The sequence below is a fragment of the Misgurnus anguillicaudatus genome, chromosome 13, assembly GCF_027580225.2.
Source record: "Misgurnus anguillicaudatus chromosome 13, ASM2758022v2, whole genome shotgun sequence".
NCBI lineage: Eukaryota > Metazoa > Chordata > Actinopteri > Cypriniformes > Cobitidae > Misgurnus > Misgurnus anguillicaudatus.
Window position 1 is genome coordinate 10,999,891 of NC_073349.2, and position 17,233 is coordinate 11,017,123.

The 17,233-nt window shown below is 41.3% G+C and overlaps 3 non-coding genes across 3 annotated transcripts; all 3 read right to left on the reverse strand.

The window, feature by feature from the left end:
* Positions 1 to 11,169: 11,169 nt before the first annotated feature.
* Positions 11,170 to 11,251, reverse strand: trnas-aga (transfer RNA serine (anticodon AGA)). The gene has a single exon. It is a non-coding gene; the product is annotated as a tRNA-Ser (tRNA).
* Positions 11,252 to 11,352: 101 nt separating this feature from the next.
* Positions 11,353 to 11,425, reverse strand: trnak-uuu (transfer RNA lysine (anticodon UUU)). Its single transcript has one exon. It is a non-coding gene; the product is annotated as a tRNA-Lys (tRNA).
* Positions 11,426 to 12,038: 613 nt separating this feature from the next.
* On the reverse strand, positions 12,039 to 12,179 carry LOC141369405 (U4 spliceosomal RNA). The gene has a single exon (XR_012373078.1). It is a non-coding gene; the product is annotated as a U4 spliceosomal RNA (small nuclear RNA).
* Positions 12,180 to 17,233: the final 5,054 nt, after the last annotated feature.

A 17,233-nucleotide genomic window follows, 5' to 3' on the forward strand; every position in this document is an offset into this window, starting at 1 on the left:
GACCAAACACATCAACGTTTTTCCTATTTAAGACGAGTAGTTATACGAGCAAGTTTGGTGGTACAAAATAAAACGTAGCGCTTTTCTAAACGGATTTAAAAGAGGAACTATATTTTATGGCGTAATAGCACTTTTGGGAGTACTTCGACTCGGCGCAGTAACACCCTCCCTCTCCCATTATGAGAGTGAGAAGGGGAGCGGACTTTTCAGGCGAGTCGAAGTACCCCAAAAGTGCTATTACGCCATAAAATATAGTTCCTCTTTTAAATCCGCTTAGAAAAGCGCTACGTTTTATTTTGTACCACCAAACTTGCTTGTATAACTACTCGTCTTAAATTGGAAAAACGTTGATGCATGCACACAGATGATAGAGGGATGTATCAACAATTCTTAGTTAAGGTAATAACATATTTTAATATTGAAAATGAGTAGACTATTCCTTTAAAGGTGTAGCGGAGGATTTTCTCGAATTTTAGAAAAGAACCTCCTTCTCCACTTTTTATAAAAATACAATTGCCCAACACTCCTGATTGACAACTAGGAGGACCAATAGTCTTGATGATCCACCCGGGAAAAGAAAATCCTCCGCTATACCTTCAAACCAGCTAAAACCAGCTCCCAGCTTATGTTGGTCTTTGCTGAATTTTTCAGTAGGGATAACCATATGTTATGAGTGAGAAGGCGGAGGCAGATCCAAATGCAACTATTATTAGACAAATAAGCCAGGCAAAGGTCAGTATCGGAATCAGAAATATCAGAAGTCAGGCAAGGCGTGTCGAGAACCAGGCAGTCACGTGTGTCAATCATGATGCGTCGCCATGGACACACGTGATCAGGTAATATATTCTAAGTAAATAAAAATAGCCCAAGTTTAGTAAACATTTTTATTGAGACTATAAAAATTTATTCTACATCAATTTTTAGGTGTGCCAGCTGCAACTGTGGGTGGCACCGGCACATCCTGGCACACTCATGGGTGGTACCTTTTCAAAAAGTACACTTTTGTATCTAAAAGGTGCATATTGGTACCTCAAATGTACACATACTGGCACCTCAAAGCTGCATATCTGTACCAAAATGGTACATATTAGGATCTATTGAAAAGGTACCATCCCAGTAACAACTTTTGTACCTTTTTTCTGAAAGTGTACACTTGACATGAAGTAACTTCCTATCCTGAGTTTGAAGTGCTGGATGCCACCTCTGCACTCTCAGTGAGCTGCACTCACATACAGCTTTTCAAACTCATTATAACTGCAGCTGCAGTCCGTCTGAGTGCTCTCTTAAAGCTGTTTAAACCGAGTCTATTTAAACTGCACGCTCCACGGGACATTAGCGAGCACACTGCTTATCCCATCGGCTTTCATTTCAAAGCCGTGATGTGTTTATATGACTGTGTTAAGGATTTAAATGCGTGCTTCTGCATGCAGGGGGTGGTGGTGGTCCAGACGTTGTCATCCTCAGAGATGAAGGTAGAGCCACGTGTGTCCACCAAAGCATTTAAAGCGTCTTTTCGAAACGTTCAGACGCAACCTTTTTCAGAAAACTGTCTGGAAGTAGATACTACATTTGTGCTCAGACCACCAATTAATTTATATAAGTGTGTTCGACTTTGTTGAGATTTTCATTGTGGGTGTCACTAGTGGTTTTGTTTAATATATCATTTTGTTATTCATGAGTTTTTACTATCTCCTCTGTTGTGTTGTTCATGTTATTGTTTCATGTTGTAAATTAAGCACATAAAATACTCAAAAAAAGGAAAAACTAATTTTTAAAGATGTGGCAATTTTATTAAAGCAATGAAAAAATACAGGCCTCATGAAAACGCTTTGGTGGACACATGGCCTTATGGTTGAGAGCTCTCATATTAGCTCTGAGATTGGTCATTTACTTTGTTTACCCATCCTGAACATAAACTATAGCAGGGGGGTTAAAACAGTTTTACCTTCCGAATTGTGTTTGAAAGTTAATATAGTCACTGATAAATATTGCAGAGAAACATTATATCAGGAAACATTTATCAGAATTGGAAATCTAATGCTGAAATTTCTGTATCGTTTTGGTGAGGGGGGACTGTCAATCTTCATCCACACAAACACCTGTTACAGAAATGTTGTCACGATTCATACATTAGTGTTTATTTGCAATACTAATTTGAATGATAAGCTTATATAACCCTACAGGTATTCATTTCTAAAATGTAACTTCATAGCTTGTAGTATTGAAATCGTATTCTGTATTATTTGTTTGTGCTGTGTATGTGAGCATGTTGTGTTTATTATAATACAAAGTCAATCTTTATACTGTACTTTTCAGTCATCATAGTCTCAAACCTACCCTTAAAATCTGAGGGAAAGTATAAGTGAATAACAATGACATAAAGCACTTACACTGTCAGAAAAATTGTTAAAAATGGTATAGTAGCCTACCTAGCTGTCACTGTGGTGTGGTACCCTTTTAGTACTGTACACATCTGCACCTAAAGAGTTCATATTAGTGCCTCAGGGGTACATTTACCAACTGTATATACATATCTAAACAGTACCTAAATAGTACAGTTAGATGTAAAGTGTAGGCTTAAAACCAGGATTAATGTATACTGTAAATAGTCTAAAAATGGTCCAAAGCTGTCACTGGGGCAGTGCCCTTTAAAAAGATCCTAAAATGTGACTCTGGACCAAAAAACCGTCAAAACCGTTAAATTGAAATTGAGATTTATTCATCATCTGAAAATAATAAACTTTTCAATGTTTGTTAGGATTGGACAAGCCTAAATATATCTGGGGGTCCAAAAAAATCTGAATATTAAGGATATCACCTACGCCGGATTTCCACCAACTGTGGAGCGGCTGCAGATCGGCTCCGCTGCGTTACGGCTTCACACTCCGCCGTCCGCCAATACCCACCAGTTCCGTATTTGTTGGAGAGCGGCTGCGTGCTGAAGCGACGAAGACCCATGAGGTCTTGCAAATTCACGTGATAATCGCGCGATACCTAGTTCTGTCTCTGCCCATTATGCCGGTGAATTATGAGGTTTTACAAACCAGCCCAGATCACAACACGAGATCTCACGTAGACAGAGCAGTACATCAAATCCATCCAAAATTCAAAAAATAAGAAGGCTGCTAAAACATTTATTTATGCTCTATCTTTAATGTATTTATTTTAAACTCCCCCTGGCTCTGTTCTTGTCTATTATTTGTTGTTTCTGTATTAATGACTTTATTTGTGTGTGTTTGTAATGTTTGTATCGCAAAGATTTAATAAAAAAACACGAATTCTCGCGAATTCAGGTATGATCACGTGATAAAGTCATGGCTCCGCCCTGCGGAGCTGTCCGGTATCCGTCAAAAATAGAAGCTCTGCGTATTTGTGCCAGAGGGCTGCGGATGGCCGGAGCTGTGATGGATTCAGAGCGAGTCAGTGGAAATACACACATTGACTTGAATGGAAACCGATTGACTCCGCAGCCGTTCCGCAGCAGATCCGCAGCCTTTCCGCAGTCGGTGGAAATTGGGGGTTATGCTGCATTCACTCCAAACGCGAATATAGTGCCAAATTCGCATCTACTGTGTCTAGTTTGCTGCTTGAAATTTTGAATGCATTTGCGTGTCTAGAGCAAAATAGACATGCGTAAAAAGTAAGTGCTTGAAGCAAAATTGACGCTCGTCAATAGGTGGTTGTCTGTTTGCAAGATGGCTTAGGGGTCAGTGCGCGTACTTGGGTCCACCAGGCCCCTCTGAAGGCATTCCCAGTTTGGCGAGTTTTATCATTTGCTCCAGAAGCTGCGCCTGGATGACGGCCGCTTTCAGCGGTACTTCTGCTGTCTCGCACCCAATTTTGTCATATAACTCTGGGTGACTGCTCACTGACAATATCAGTCGTTCCTCCATGTTGAATGAATGCCACAGCAGCAAGCAGGCTCCTGCTTGGTTAACGCGGCACAAAGTGACGCCAAAGTGACGCCAAAGTTCAAAATTTTCAACTCGGACGTCAGACGCAAATTTGCGTCTAACGTGTAAATGCACAAAAAGCACCATTCGCGCATAACCCTTGTAGCACATCAGATGCTCTAATCGTGTCATTCGCTAGATGCGCAAATGAGGCTAATTTGCACCGCAAAACCTTCAGATGCGCGTAAATGCATTTTTTATTTAACATTGAAATCATTTGTGCCAGACGCTTTATTCGCGTTTGGTGTGAATGCAGCATTAAAGTTGTCCAAATGAAGTCCTTAGCAAACATATTACTAATGATAATAACATTTTTATATATTTTGGAAATGTACAAAATATCTTCATGGAACATGATTTTTACTTAATATCCTACAATGATTTTTGGCATAAAAAAATCTATAATTTTGACCCATATAATGTATTGTTGGCTATTGCTACAAATATACGTGTGCTTATGTACTTATGTACGCCGTACTTATGACTGGTTTTGTGGTCCAGGGTCACATTTTAGGATCTTTTTAAAGGGTACTGCCCAAGTGACAACTTTGGACCATATTTAGACATTTTTTCTGACAGTGTACATTAATCGTGGATTTTAGCCTAAACTTTAACTTAACTGTATCCGTCAAACATGATTGGTTGATTGGAATGCTGTATCAGAAAGCCCAGAAATGTATGAGCCATTAGGTACTTAGGTAAAAATTCAACATTACATGATTTGTGGGTTTTATAGCATTCCATAAATATTATGTACATATATATTCATGCATTCAGCAGACCCTTTATCCACAGTGACTCACAGTGCAATTAAGCTATAGCACACAGTACATATCAGTATGTGTGTTCCCTTGGAATCAAACCCATGACCTTTGTGCTCCTAACTCAATGCTCTACCAATTGAGGTACAGGAACACTATTAAGCAATCACTGTTTTGGACATCAATAAAAAACACATCAGAGAACATTTGTTTTCCATATCTGACTACCACTGGGTAGATTCTACTTTTCTGCATAGTAAGACAGTTTTGCACTAGAAGGATCACAGCTAGGGATCACGAGTGATGCTCTGAAATCTCATTCTCGCTGCATAGACCACTATTGTCCTTAAAATGGCTTTTTTGTTGTCATGGTGATGTTGACTGTGGTATGCACACAGTCACTTAATGAGCTGTGCGGTTTGTCTCATCCCATTGTAAATCCCGCCTGATGTGTATATTTTAAGTCGGCACCCGGGCGAATATAGATAGAAGTAATTAAGACACATCAATCACAGCTTTTGAAAAAACTCATCACTGCATTTAGTTAAACCTTTTGTCTTTTCTGACTTTCGGTCGACCTCTCGGGCATACAGTGAGACCACAAACATTGCTTTGTGTTGCTTTGAACTCTGACCTTTTGTGGGTCACTTGAATGCTTTTCAAAGGCAATATTTAAAAAACATTTTTAGGTCATGCACTTGTGACCAAAGAAATTTCTATTTAAATTTCAATATGACACAGAATTGAACACTATTTTACATATACATGTTATCCATTTTGACTCTTCTATGGCATCATGTATTACCTTTATTTTTGTGTATTGTGTTTCCTGGGCCAAACTCATGACTTTTGCTAACGTAACACTATACCATACATTCTACTTAATGACATGCCTTGTATCCTGTATTATACAGTAGGACTGCCCTCTAGTGTAAGTGTAGTAAACAAACCACACACAAAGAAGACACATGGGCACTTTGGCATGTACGGCACATCCAGTATCAACAATCGCACACTGCTACAACATACTTAAAGTGCTGGAGGCTCTGGTAAGAGCAGGAGGCTGTTGTTAGAGATAACACAGTCAGGAGAATAGTGATGCAGAGAGTTTGTGATGGCACTGGCACGGCTCAGTCTCTCATGTGGAGAAAGACACAGAGTTGGATGTGGTTTCTGATGAGGGTGGGGACGCTTTTGAAAGCTCGGGTGTCTGGTGAGAGGGGAGAACAGTGGAAATATGTTTTGTTATGGGAATATTCAAACACTAATAATTATCTTGATTTTTAGTCTAATTTTAATGCTTCTTTTGAAATCATTTTAAAGGGATAGTTCACCAAAAAAATGAAAATTCTGCCATCACTAACTCACTCTCATGTTGTTACAAACCAGTAAAAAATTTATCTGATATAAACTGTATAAAGCGATCAGAGGCCCCATTGACTTCCATACTGTAGGTTTTTTTCTATACTATGGAAGTCAATGGGGCCTTGGTTTGGTTATAAACATTCCTTAAAATATCTTTATTTGTGTTCATCAGAACAAAGACATTTATACAGGTTTGTAACAACATGACAGTGTATGGAAGCCCATTTCCGCCACACAAGAAAAAAATCATGCTCTGATAAATCATAATTATGACTTTAAAATCAAAATTATGACTTTTAAAGTCGAAATTATGACTTTTAAAGTCGAAATTATGACTTTTAAAGTTGAAATTATGACTTTTAAAGTTATAATTATGATATAAAAAGTCCAAATTATGACTTTTAAAGTCGAAATTATGACTTTTAAAGTCGAGATTATGAGATAAAAAGTCTAAATTATGAGTTAAAAAGTCATAATTTTGACTTTTAAAGTCATAATTATGATATAAAAAGTCAAAATTATAAGATAAAAAGTCATAATTATTAGATAAAAGTCGAAATTATGACTTTTTAAGTCATAATTATGAGATAAAAAGTCAAAATTATGAGATAAAAAGTCGAAATTAGGAGTTTTAAAGTCATAATTATGAGATTAAAAAGTCATAATTATGAGATAAAAAGTCGAAATTATGAGATAAAAAGTCGAAATTATGAGATAAAAAGTCATAATTATGAGATAAAAAGTCATAATTATGAGATGATAAAAAGTCAAAATTAAGACTTTTAAAGAGTTTTTTTACCTTAAAATATCGCTTCCAAAACAGTTTCAGTCGTTTCACCACTCTAAACAGGGTGAACAGCACTTTCACATTCGCTTTGCAGCCCTCTATCAGCCAAAACCACACTAAAGAACTTTCCAACCGTCGGGTAGTGGTCCTGTAGTCCGAGTGAATACTACAAAAACTTGCTTTACGGCAGACCTACAATCCAATCAGAGCCAGCTATGCCTCAGTATTTATGACAGTGGGTAATGGACAATTACGCTTCTAACCTGTAGGGGGAGCAAAGAGCAAAAACTCTTTGGTGTTGCTTTAAAGTCATAATTTTGACTTTTTATCTCATAATTATGACTTTTTATCTCATAATTATGACTTTTTATCTCATAATTATGACTTTAAAAGTCATAATTTCGACTTTTAAAGTCATAATTATGATTTATCAGAGCATGATTTTTTTCTTATGTGGCGGAAATGGGATAAGAGTGAGATAGTGATGACAAAATTTTCATTTTTTGGTGAACTGTCCCTTTAACTGTCCCCTTGGAGGTTTTTGAGGCCTCCTAGTGGACCCCAACCCCCTGTTTAAGAGACACTGCTGTAGAGATACGGATTTGAACCTATAACAGAGGAAATATCAGCTCAGATCTAACAATTATGCTACTGTGCAGCACCCTTTTTTGAGCATAATGCAATGTAAAGCAAACTAACCCCAGGCTCACAATTCATTTAATGTATTAAATACATGAGTGGTAATATTTGGAAACTGAATGTGAACAGTAAGCAATGAAATGCATGTGATGAAGAGAGCTTTACCCAGGGCGGTCTGTCGTCCTTAACTGTCATTTATCTCTGTCTGTGGTGCTCTTGGAAAGATCACAGCTAAATTTAATTCTAGACAATCTGTTTATGTGAATTCTGAGCTGTCGTTCACTCCTGGAGAACCCGAGGCGCTACGCAAGACTAAATGTTGTACACTAGAGGGCACTCACTTGCTTTGAGTTCATCTTCTCCAACTTCACTGTTACTGTAATGATGAAGATCACATCCATTAAAACTTGCCTTATATAAGAGAAACATTTAACCTTTTCCAATCTATTTATAGTACAGCATGTAGCGCAATAAAGTCTTGAGTTTAATTCCAGAGGTGCACATAAAAATATTGAAGAATACTGTTGTTGTAAAATAAAGGCAGACTTTTGTTGTCCTTTGTAAGTCTCATAATAGGAATTGTGAAGGGTGTATTTTATTGGATATTACTTTTGTCCCAGCATAATGTACAGAAGCAGCTCTATTGTAAGTAAGCCATTTGTGGGTTCAATTTTAAAAATAAAGAAGGATCTTGCCATAGAACAACCATTTGTGGTTCCTCAAAGAACCATTCAGTCAAAGATTAGAAGAAAACATTTTGGGGGGCAATTTTGCTTTTATTTGACAGGCAATAGTTAGGAGAGGGGTTCTTAAACTTTTTGCGGCCAGAGACTCCCCGAGGGCAACCTTCCGATCTCTCTGATTAAGCCAATACGGAAGTGACTAAGGGGGCTGTAGTTTTCAGCGGCCTCTAGTGGTGATGTTTCAGATGGCAACCAATAAGTTTACAAGCGCATGCTCGCCAGACTGAGATGCAACACACCGGAGAAAGCACCACGCAACATGCTGGAAACTCAGGTAAACTGCAACGTTAAATTGACTACATTTAGCCTGTGTAATGTGGTGTTACATAGGTAAATTTACGGTAAGATAACGAAAACGGTTAGTGAACTACACTGAACAATTTCAGTATAACAGTAAAGCCCGGTATACACTGTGCTATTTTAAAGAGTCCTTTAGGATTGTTGCTTGCCACACTGTGCGATCAATATCGTAGTTAAGTCCATGTCACACTGTATAATCCTAGTTTCCATCAATGTCAGACTGTACGAGTATAAAGACTTTTAAAAATCGGACGCCCGCAAACTAACGCGTCCGCAATTTTACGACATCGATCGACGACGGCTGGGCAAACACATGCTAAAGCTAAGGCTAGCAAACCGAAACAACATCTAAAAAACTAAAGCACATAATCTATTTTACATGCTTTGTAGTAATGTTAGCTTACCTGTCCAATAGGATGAAAGTCAACTCCAGATCCGTTTTTATACCCAAAACAAAGCGGAGGTTTCTCCATAATTCAAATGCCCTGCCGATGTTAAACCGTTTTTTGGACGAAGTTGATCCGATTCACGTTTGGCTTTACGAGCTTCAGCAGATAATTTTTTTCTTCACAATATGTGGAGTTTGTGTTGGAGTCTGTGTTGTGTTGGGAGCAGGTTGTTTCAGTCTGTTGCAGTGTCGTCGCTGTTGAGTGCAAAGTCAGTAGACGAGGCGAGAGGTTCGGGAGAGCGCATGCAGGTGACGTCACTGGATTTCGCGCCAAATCTGACCTGGTACTTTCACATAAAAATAATGATATTTTTTTCAGAGGTAATAGCAAAACCCGCAAAGTGGATCATTTTAATGTGAGATTACAACCCCTTCACACACAGGCAATTGAAAAGGGATTAGTTTAGAAGTAGAAACAATACATACAGCTCCTTTAATATATGTTATGTTTATATATTTAAAGATGAACATTTTCTGGAAGGCATTACACTTTTGTGAAAGTCATGAAAAATGCTGGCACTGGCTGGCAACTTTTTCAAAAAAGGTTGGCGGCGAATGAGTTAAAAGTGTTACCTTCATCTCAGGGGCATGAAACTCTGTGACTTTTTGTAAATAATCTATTTAAACATGCACAAAAACTGGGCTTGATTTGGTTGTTCTAAAGGTGTGTAAAAAATTACAGTTTAAGGTGTTTTGAAAATGAATGGGAAAACGAAAAAAAAAATGTTTTGAATGAATGGGAAAATGAAAATATTTTTTTTTTCCTTTTGTATGTCAAAGAAATAAAAGTAAGTCCATTATAAATCTGAAAATTTCTACATATAAACCAAGGTCTGGTCCTGGAGCATAAATAAAAAGTGGAACGAAATTTCCATCACACACACACACGCACGCACGCACACACACACACACACACACACACACACACACACATTTTTTAATGTATTTCAGAATGTTTAAATATTCACAAAATAAATATCATAAAGTTGTGAGGATAAGTTGAAGCATCAAGAAAAATTATGTGAAAATGAAATGAGTCCCTATGGACTCTACCAGAACCCAAACACCAAAAACGTTATCCTTTTTTAACACTGATTAAAGGATTAGTCAATTTTCTTTAAAAAAAATCCAGATAGTTTACTCACCGCCATGTCATCCAAAATGTTGATGTCTTTCTTTGTTCAGTCGAGAAGAAGTTGTGTTTTTTGAGGGAAACATTCCGGGATTTTTCTCATTTTAATGGACTTTAATGGACCCCAACACTTAACAGTTTTAATGCAATTTAAAATTGCAGTTTCAACGGAGCTTCAAAGGACTCTAAACAATCCCAAACGAGGCATAAGGGTCTTATCTAGCGAAACGATCATCAATCTTGACAAAAAAAAGCCACTTTTAAACCTCGCGCAATACATCATCACGTCAAGAGGTCACGGATGACCTATGCGAAACTATGCCCCACTGTTTACAAGTGTGGAGAAAGAGGACCGTTCCGAGGTTGTTGTACTAATTAATGTCTTTGTGTCAATTTATTGTTTAAAATGGTCCGCAAATGTGCATTTCATATATGTAACACGTGACCTTTTGACGTCATTACTCAATTACGTGAGGGCGCGCTGGCAAGTTACAGGACCGGAGATAGGCGAGAAGTTGTGGTTTAAAAGTGAATATTTTTTCTTTTCAAAAATGACAATCGTTTCACTAGATAAGACCCTTATGCTTCGAGTCAATCGCCTTAAGCACGCGGCCACAACTACGACGAGTCGTCCGGGCGAACCCTCTGGGCTTGGTGTGTGCCGAAAAAGGACTTGTAAGAAGAGGTCACGTTTTTAGAGAGTGGATGGACCAGCCGGTCACAAAAGGGACAGCAACAGGGTCAACCACGCATCTTCCTGAATGGACTGCGGTGACCCGGATTCGAATAGGGGTTGCTGTGGCCACAACGCAGAGTACTAACCACTATACGATCACGGCGTGCCACCAGGCTCCGCCCGAACCCCGCTTGCAGGTCTGCCTGAGTGTGTCGGCCGGAAGGTGCTTGGCATTGATTTTCTGAGATCTCAATCAACTTTGTTGTTTACGTTCATCGGCAAACCTTAAGCAAAGCGCCTCTCAACACCCAATCCATTATCGAGTCCAAAAGCTGACCCTAAAGCCAAAGGGAGACGCCTGCAGACGTAGTCGGCAGGATTCGAACCTGCGCGGGGAGACCCCAACGGATTTCTAGTCCATCGCCTTAACCACTCGGCCACGACTACACACAGATGGTGGGTATGTTTTACACTCTCCGTTTCCAATGAAATGGAGCTCTTCATACAGTGGCACAAAATGCAACCGAGGCTCTTGCGAGAGCACTCATCGCCCGAACAGGGACTTGAACCCTGGACCCTCAGATTAAAAGTCTGATGCTCTACCGACTGAGCTATCCGGGCTCAGGGCTCAGTTCCAGAGCTTCACGTCTCATGCCTCCTATGGTCTGATAACGCTTGCAGACAACGATGGAATTTCTTTATCATGACCTGTTCATTACTCGCCGGTCTGCGGACAGAGTAAATGTTACTAGGATGCCACAAATGAGCAGGAGCCTGCTTCAGTCTTCTAACAGAGTATGTGAGAGCTCTTTAAGTGGAGAAGTCTTGCTTCAGCTTGAGACACTCTTCTCTTGGGGAAAAAGCAGTTGTCCTCCAAAACGACATCAGAGAGGCAGCGTTACTAACCTCAAGTAAATGTAGGTGTGTCTGCGTAACATGATGAACTGACTCTCGAGTTGAACGAGATAAAGCACATGTGACAAAAACGTGACCCTCCCTGAGAAAATCCCGCTAAATCATTTTTGTGATTTGCTTATTTCTCCACAAAATCATCCCACGTGACGTAAAGAACACTCTGTAAACACGCAACCTTGATAATTTTAACGTCGATACCCTCATCAAAGCTTGAAATGAATGTGACACCAACGATTGGGATGAAACTGTGATTCCCCTAATGTCGTTACAAACAACACCAACACAAGCGGACATCTTTCTTTTACAACTACCATGTAAGTCTCTTAAGAGACTGGCAAAAATTGCCAAAGCTGACTGTATTTCAAGTCATCCTGGCGGGGTATTGGGTAAAGTTTTCAACCAGCAATGATCACGCCTCAGGTAAACCTCAAAGGCTACGATATTGTCTCTGCGAAAGAATGACAGCAAAAGTCACGACCTCTCCTGTGGATGTTCCTGGACGCTGGACGACATAGTGGTAATCAAGGTACAAATTTTAGAGCATGTTTTTGTCGAAAGTATATTGAGGAAAGGGTAAACATTGCAGAGGGCAATTAGGCAAGTGGGAATTGTTGACTTGAACCCTTAGAATATAATCTGTTACGGCTCAGAGAGTTTATTTCCCCAACGGCTTTCGAATCAATCACTTTAAGCACGCGGCCACGACTACGATGAGTCGTCCGGGTGAACCCCCTGGGCTTGGTGTGTGCCGAAAAAGGACTTGTAAGAAGAGGTTACGTTTTTAGAGAGTGGATGGACCAGCCGGTCACAAAAGGGACAGCAACAGGGTCAACCACGCATCTTCCTGAATGCACTGCCATGACCCGGTTTCGAACCGGTGTTGCTGCGGCCACAACGCAGAGAACTAACCACTATACAATCACGGTGTGCCACCAAGAACATTTTCTGGAAGGCATTAAACTTTGGTGAAAATCATGAAAAACGCTGGCGCTGGCTGGCAACTTCTTAAAAAAATGCTGGCGGTGAAAGAGTTAAGGGGATGATTTTAGCACTGCAGCACTCTCGACTGTGTTATTGTGATAACACGGTCGAGCAAACTACGGTGGTTTTCATTATTCACCAAGCCAGGTTGAGATCTCGCCCCCTGTACAAGCTGACGAGTCATCTCCTTATAAACTCATTGCATCGCTTTATAGCTATGTTCAATCAGAGTGATATGCATCTTGTGCTTAAACCACCAAGGTGCAGACATATTAACCCTCGCGAGGCGTCCTTATGCAAAGTCTGATCTATTTCTGTCCGGTGACAGCGAAAAGTCTAAACCCCCACGAATTGTGGTGTGGAACGCTTTCTCCTCACTACATCTCTCCCCCTACGCTATATCTATGTGGTGGCGATAACAGCGAACCATGCTTTTACAACCGGCCATTCATATATGTGACGGATGTCAGTGTTAATGCTCCCGGTACTTCTCATTAACCCGCATACTGAACTACACTTCCCATAATGCACTGCGACCCGCTGATTACACACCAGCTGTAGCGTATCAGCGGGTCTATTTAACCTGGGACTTTGCCACTCTATCTTTGCGAAGTCTTGTTTGCCCCTAGCAGCATTTCTGAGCATTTCCCTGTGATTACCCCTGTTTGCTTTTTTGGTGTTTATATTGGACTGTCTATTGGATTATTGCTGTTTGCCACCTGCCCCGACATTGGACTGGTTATCGATTACGACTGCTTTCTGCCTGCCCCAATCTTGGACTGTGTAACGTATATGAGTGATATCTGCCTGCCCCGATCTTGGATTGTGTTTACGTTTATGCTTATCTGGATTTGCCCACTGTTTACTTACTGTTTGTTGTGTGATTACATCAATAAAGAGTTGCAAATGGAACCTAACATGTCTGATGCGTCACAGAAGACTTCACCACAACAGGATCCAGAAACCTTAGCACAACTCACAGGCGAGCTATCCTCACAAGCTCACATCCTGGTGGCTCACCAGCAACAGTTAGCTCGGCTAACATCCCTCACCGAGGAACTGGTTCGCTCTGTGCAGAGCTTAGCGGTATCAGCGAATGCCGCCATCGCCCCTACACCACTTCCGCCTCCACCAACACCCGCACCCCTACCTGCGGCCTCGGCTACACCCCGTCTGGCTTTCCCTGAAAAGTTCAATGGCACCCCTGACAGATGTAAAGGCTTCCTTGTGCAGTGTGAGCTATTTATCGCCCAGCAACCAAACGTATACCACACAGAGGTCGGTAAGATTTCTTTAATTTGTTCTTTACTTACCGGAAGAGCTTTGGAGTGGGCAACAGCATTATGGTCGGCAGGAAGTTTTAACCATTGCACTTATGATGAGTTTCAAAGAACCATGCAAGCTGTTTTTGAACATCCAGCTGGAGGTCAAGATCCGGGCGAACAGCTGCTAAACCTTTGACAGGGATGCCGCACCGCCGCTGAATATGCACTCACTTTTCGCACTCTCGCCGCTCAAACTAACGGGGTAGAGGATACATTGAAGAGCCTGTTTCGCCAAGGACTAAGTCATGAATTACAGTCTGAGCTGGCTTGCCAGGACGAGGGGAGGAGTTTTGTCAAATTCGTCTCAATAGCCATTCGCATTGACAACCTAGTGCGCAGCAGAAGACCGGTGCCGGGTTATGATGTCCCTGTTTCATCTCTCTCTGACGTTGATGAGCCTATGCAGGTGGGACGAGCACGTCTCACAGTGGAGGAAAGAGAACGCCGTTTCTGAAAACGTCTGTGTCTGTACTGTGGTGAAGCAGGTCATGTTCTCGCCGTCTGTCCCACATGGCCATCACAAACACATCTCGGAAGGGTGAGTGCATCAATTCCCACTACTACTGCTTTTGAATGTATGGAAGTACCCGTTACCTTGTCATGGCAGAATTCTACCATATCTTCTAAAGCGCTACTGGATTCTGGGGCTGCTGGGAACTTTATTGATTCAGGTCTTCTCAAATTTCACAGCATTGATGTAACCCCTTGTGTACCTCCTCTCTCCATCGCAGAGTTAGACGGATGGCTGCTGGGCTCCGGCCCAGTCACTCATATCACCAAGAACATCACTCTCATCACCAATTCCGATCATATCGAAGAAATCACTTTCTATGTAATTTCATCACCACACAACCCTATCATTCTGGGATTTCCCTGGCTCCATCAACATAACCCTCTGGTCTCTTGGAAAGAAAAATGTATTCTCCAATGGAGTGATGAATGTCTGACTTCCTGCGTGAGTAAAACCCCAGATATTTCCGTATGTACCTTCCAGATCAACCCTGAAGCTACTTTACCAGACAATGTTCCCCATGAGTATCGAGACCTTGTTATAGCGTTCAGTAAGACCAAGGCAACGCAATTACCACCGCCCCAGCGATTGTGCTATTGAGCTGCTACCCAATACTGTACCCCCAGGGGGCGTATTTTTCCCTTATCTGAACCCGAACAGAAGGCCATGAAGAAATACATCAAGGAAGAGTTGGAAAAGGGATTCATTCGTCACTCAACCTCACCAGCGGCAGCAGGGTTTTTCTTCGTGGGTAAGAAAGATGGTGGTTTACGCCCCTGCATTGATTATCGAGGACTTAATGACATCACTGTGAAATTCCGCTACGCTTTACCTCTAGTACCAGCTGCTCTTGAACAACTATGCAGTGCCAAGATTTACAGTAAATTGGATCTACGCAATGCCTACAACTTAATTCGGATTCGGGAAGTAGATGAGTGGAAAACGGCATTCTCTACCAGTGATGGTCACTATGAATATTTGGTGATGCCCTTCGGGCTATCTAACAGTCCGTCTGTGTTCCAATCATTCATTAATGATGTGCTCCGGGATATGCTCAATCGTTTTGTCATTGTTTACATCGACAACATCTTGACTTATTCAGATTCCTTGGAGCAGCATGTCATCCATGTCAGAACAGTCCTAAAACGCCTCATTGAACACCAGCTTTACGCTAAGGCAGAAAAATGTGAATTCCATCAGTCTTCAACATCCTTCTTAGGATATATCATCAGTCCAGACGGGGTTGCCATGGATAAGAAAAAGGTTGATTCTGTACTCAATTGGCCCAAACCCACTACAGTGAAAGAACTACAACGCTTCCTAGGTTTCGCCAACTTCTACAGACGTTTTATCAAGAATTTCAGCATTATTGCTTCTCCTTTAACATATTTAGTACACAAGTCCAACCACAAGCTCTCCTGGAATCCTGACGCCGAACTTGCTTTTACAACTTTGAAAACTCGCTTTACTTCAGCTCCTATTTTGCATCATCCAGACCCAGAAAGACCCTTCATAGTCGAGGTGGATGCTTCCAACTAAGGTGTGGGCGCCATTTTATCTCAAAGACAAGGTAATCCCAGCAAATTGTACCCCTGTGCCTTTTACTCCCGAAAACTGAACCCAGCCGAACGTAACTATGATGTAGGCAACCGCAAACTTTTAGCCATGAAAACAGCTCTAGAAGAGTGGCGACATTGGCTAGAGGGCGCCAAACACCCATTCACTATTCTTACAGACAATCGCAACCTGGAATATTTACAATCTGCTAAGCGACTCAACACCTGACAGGCTAGATGGGCATTATTCTTCACACGTTTTCAATTCACCATTACATACCGACCAGGCTCCAAGAACACCAAAGCAGACGCTCTCTCACGGGTTTATGATTCAGTGCCCCAACCCCTCTGTTCAGAGGCCATCATCCCACCCTCCCTTATTGTTGCTCCCGTACAGTGGAACGTTATGCAAGAAATGAATCAACTTAATAACCTCAACCCACAGTTGAATGCCCTGCCGACCGCACATTCGTTCCACCATCTCACAGAAAGCAAGTCATTCAATGGGTTCACACATATCTCTCTTCTGGACATCCCGGGATTAACTCTACGCTATTGATCTTGAAGAACAAATTCTGGTGGCAGTCTATGTATCCTGACGTAAGCTCTGTTGTCATTGCTTGTACCATCTGCGCAACCAGCAAAACCCCCCACCAGAACTCGGCAGGTCTCCTTCAACCCCTTGCAATTCCACGAAGACCGTGGTCTCACATCGTTGTAGATTTTGTGACTGATCTACCCAAGTCTGAAGGTAACACAGTGGTGCTGTCTGTCATTGATCGTTTTTCTAAAGCCTGTCGTTTTATCCCTCTGCCCAAGCTGCCGTCTGCCATGGAAACCGCTGAACAGCTGCTTCATTGTCTTCCTGAAGACATCGTATCCGACCGGGGTCCACAATTCACGTCCAAGGTATGGAAAGCATTTTTTAAAGCTCTTAACATCAACATCAGCCTCACATCCGGTTACCACCCTCAATCCAAGCAGTATACACTAAAGATGCGCTTGGAGAAGCTCACCTGTATACACGGCTGTGTTATCCTTTGTGACACATACATTGTTATTCATCTGTGTACGTTCACGGTGCGTTGGGTACCCACCGTTACGTTCATCATTCATATCTGTACACATTCACGGCGCGCTC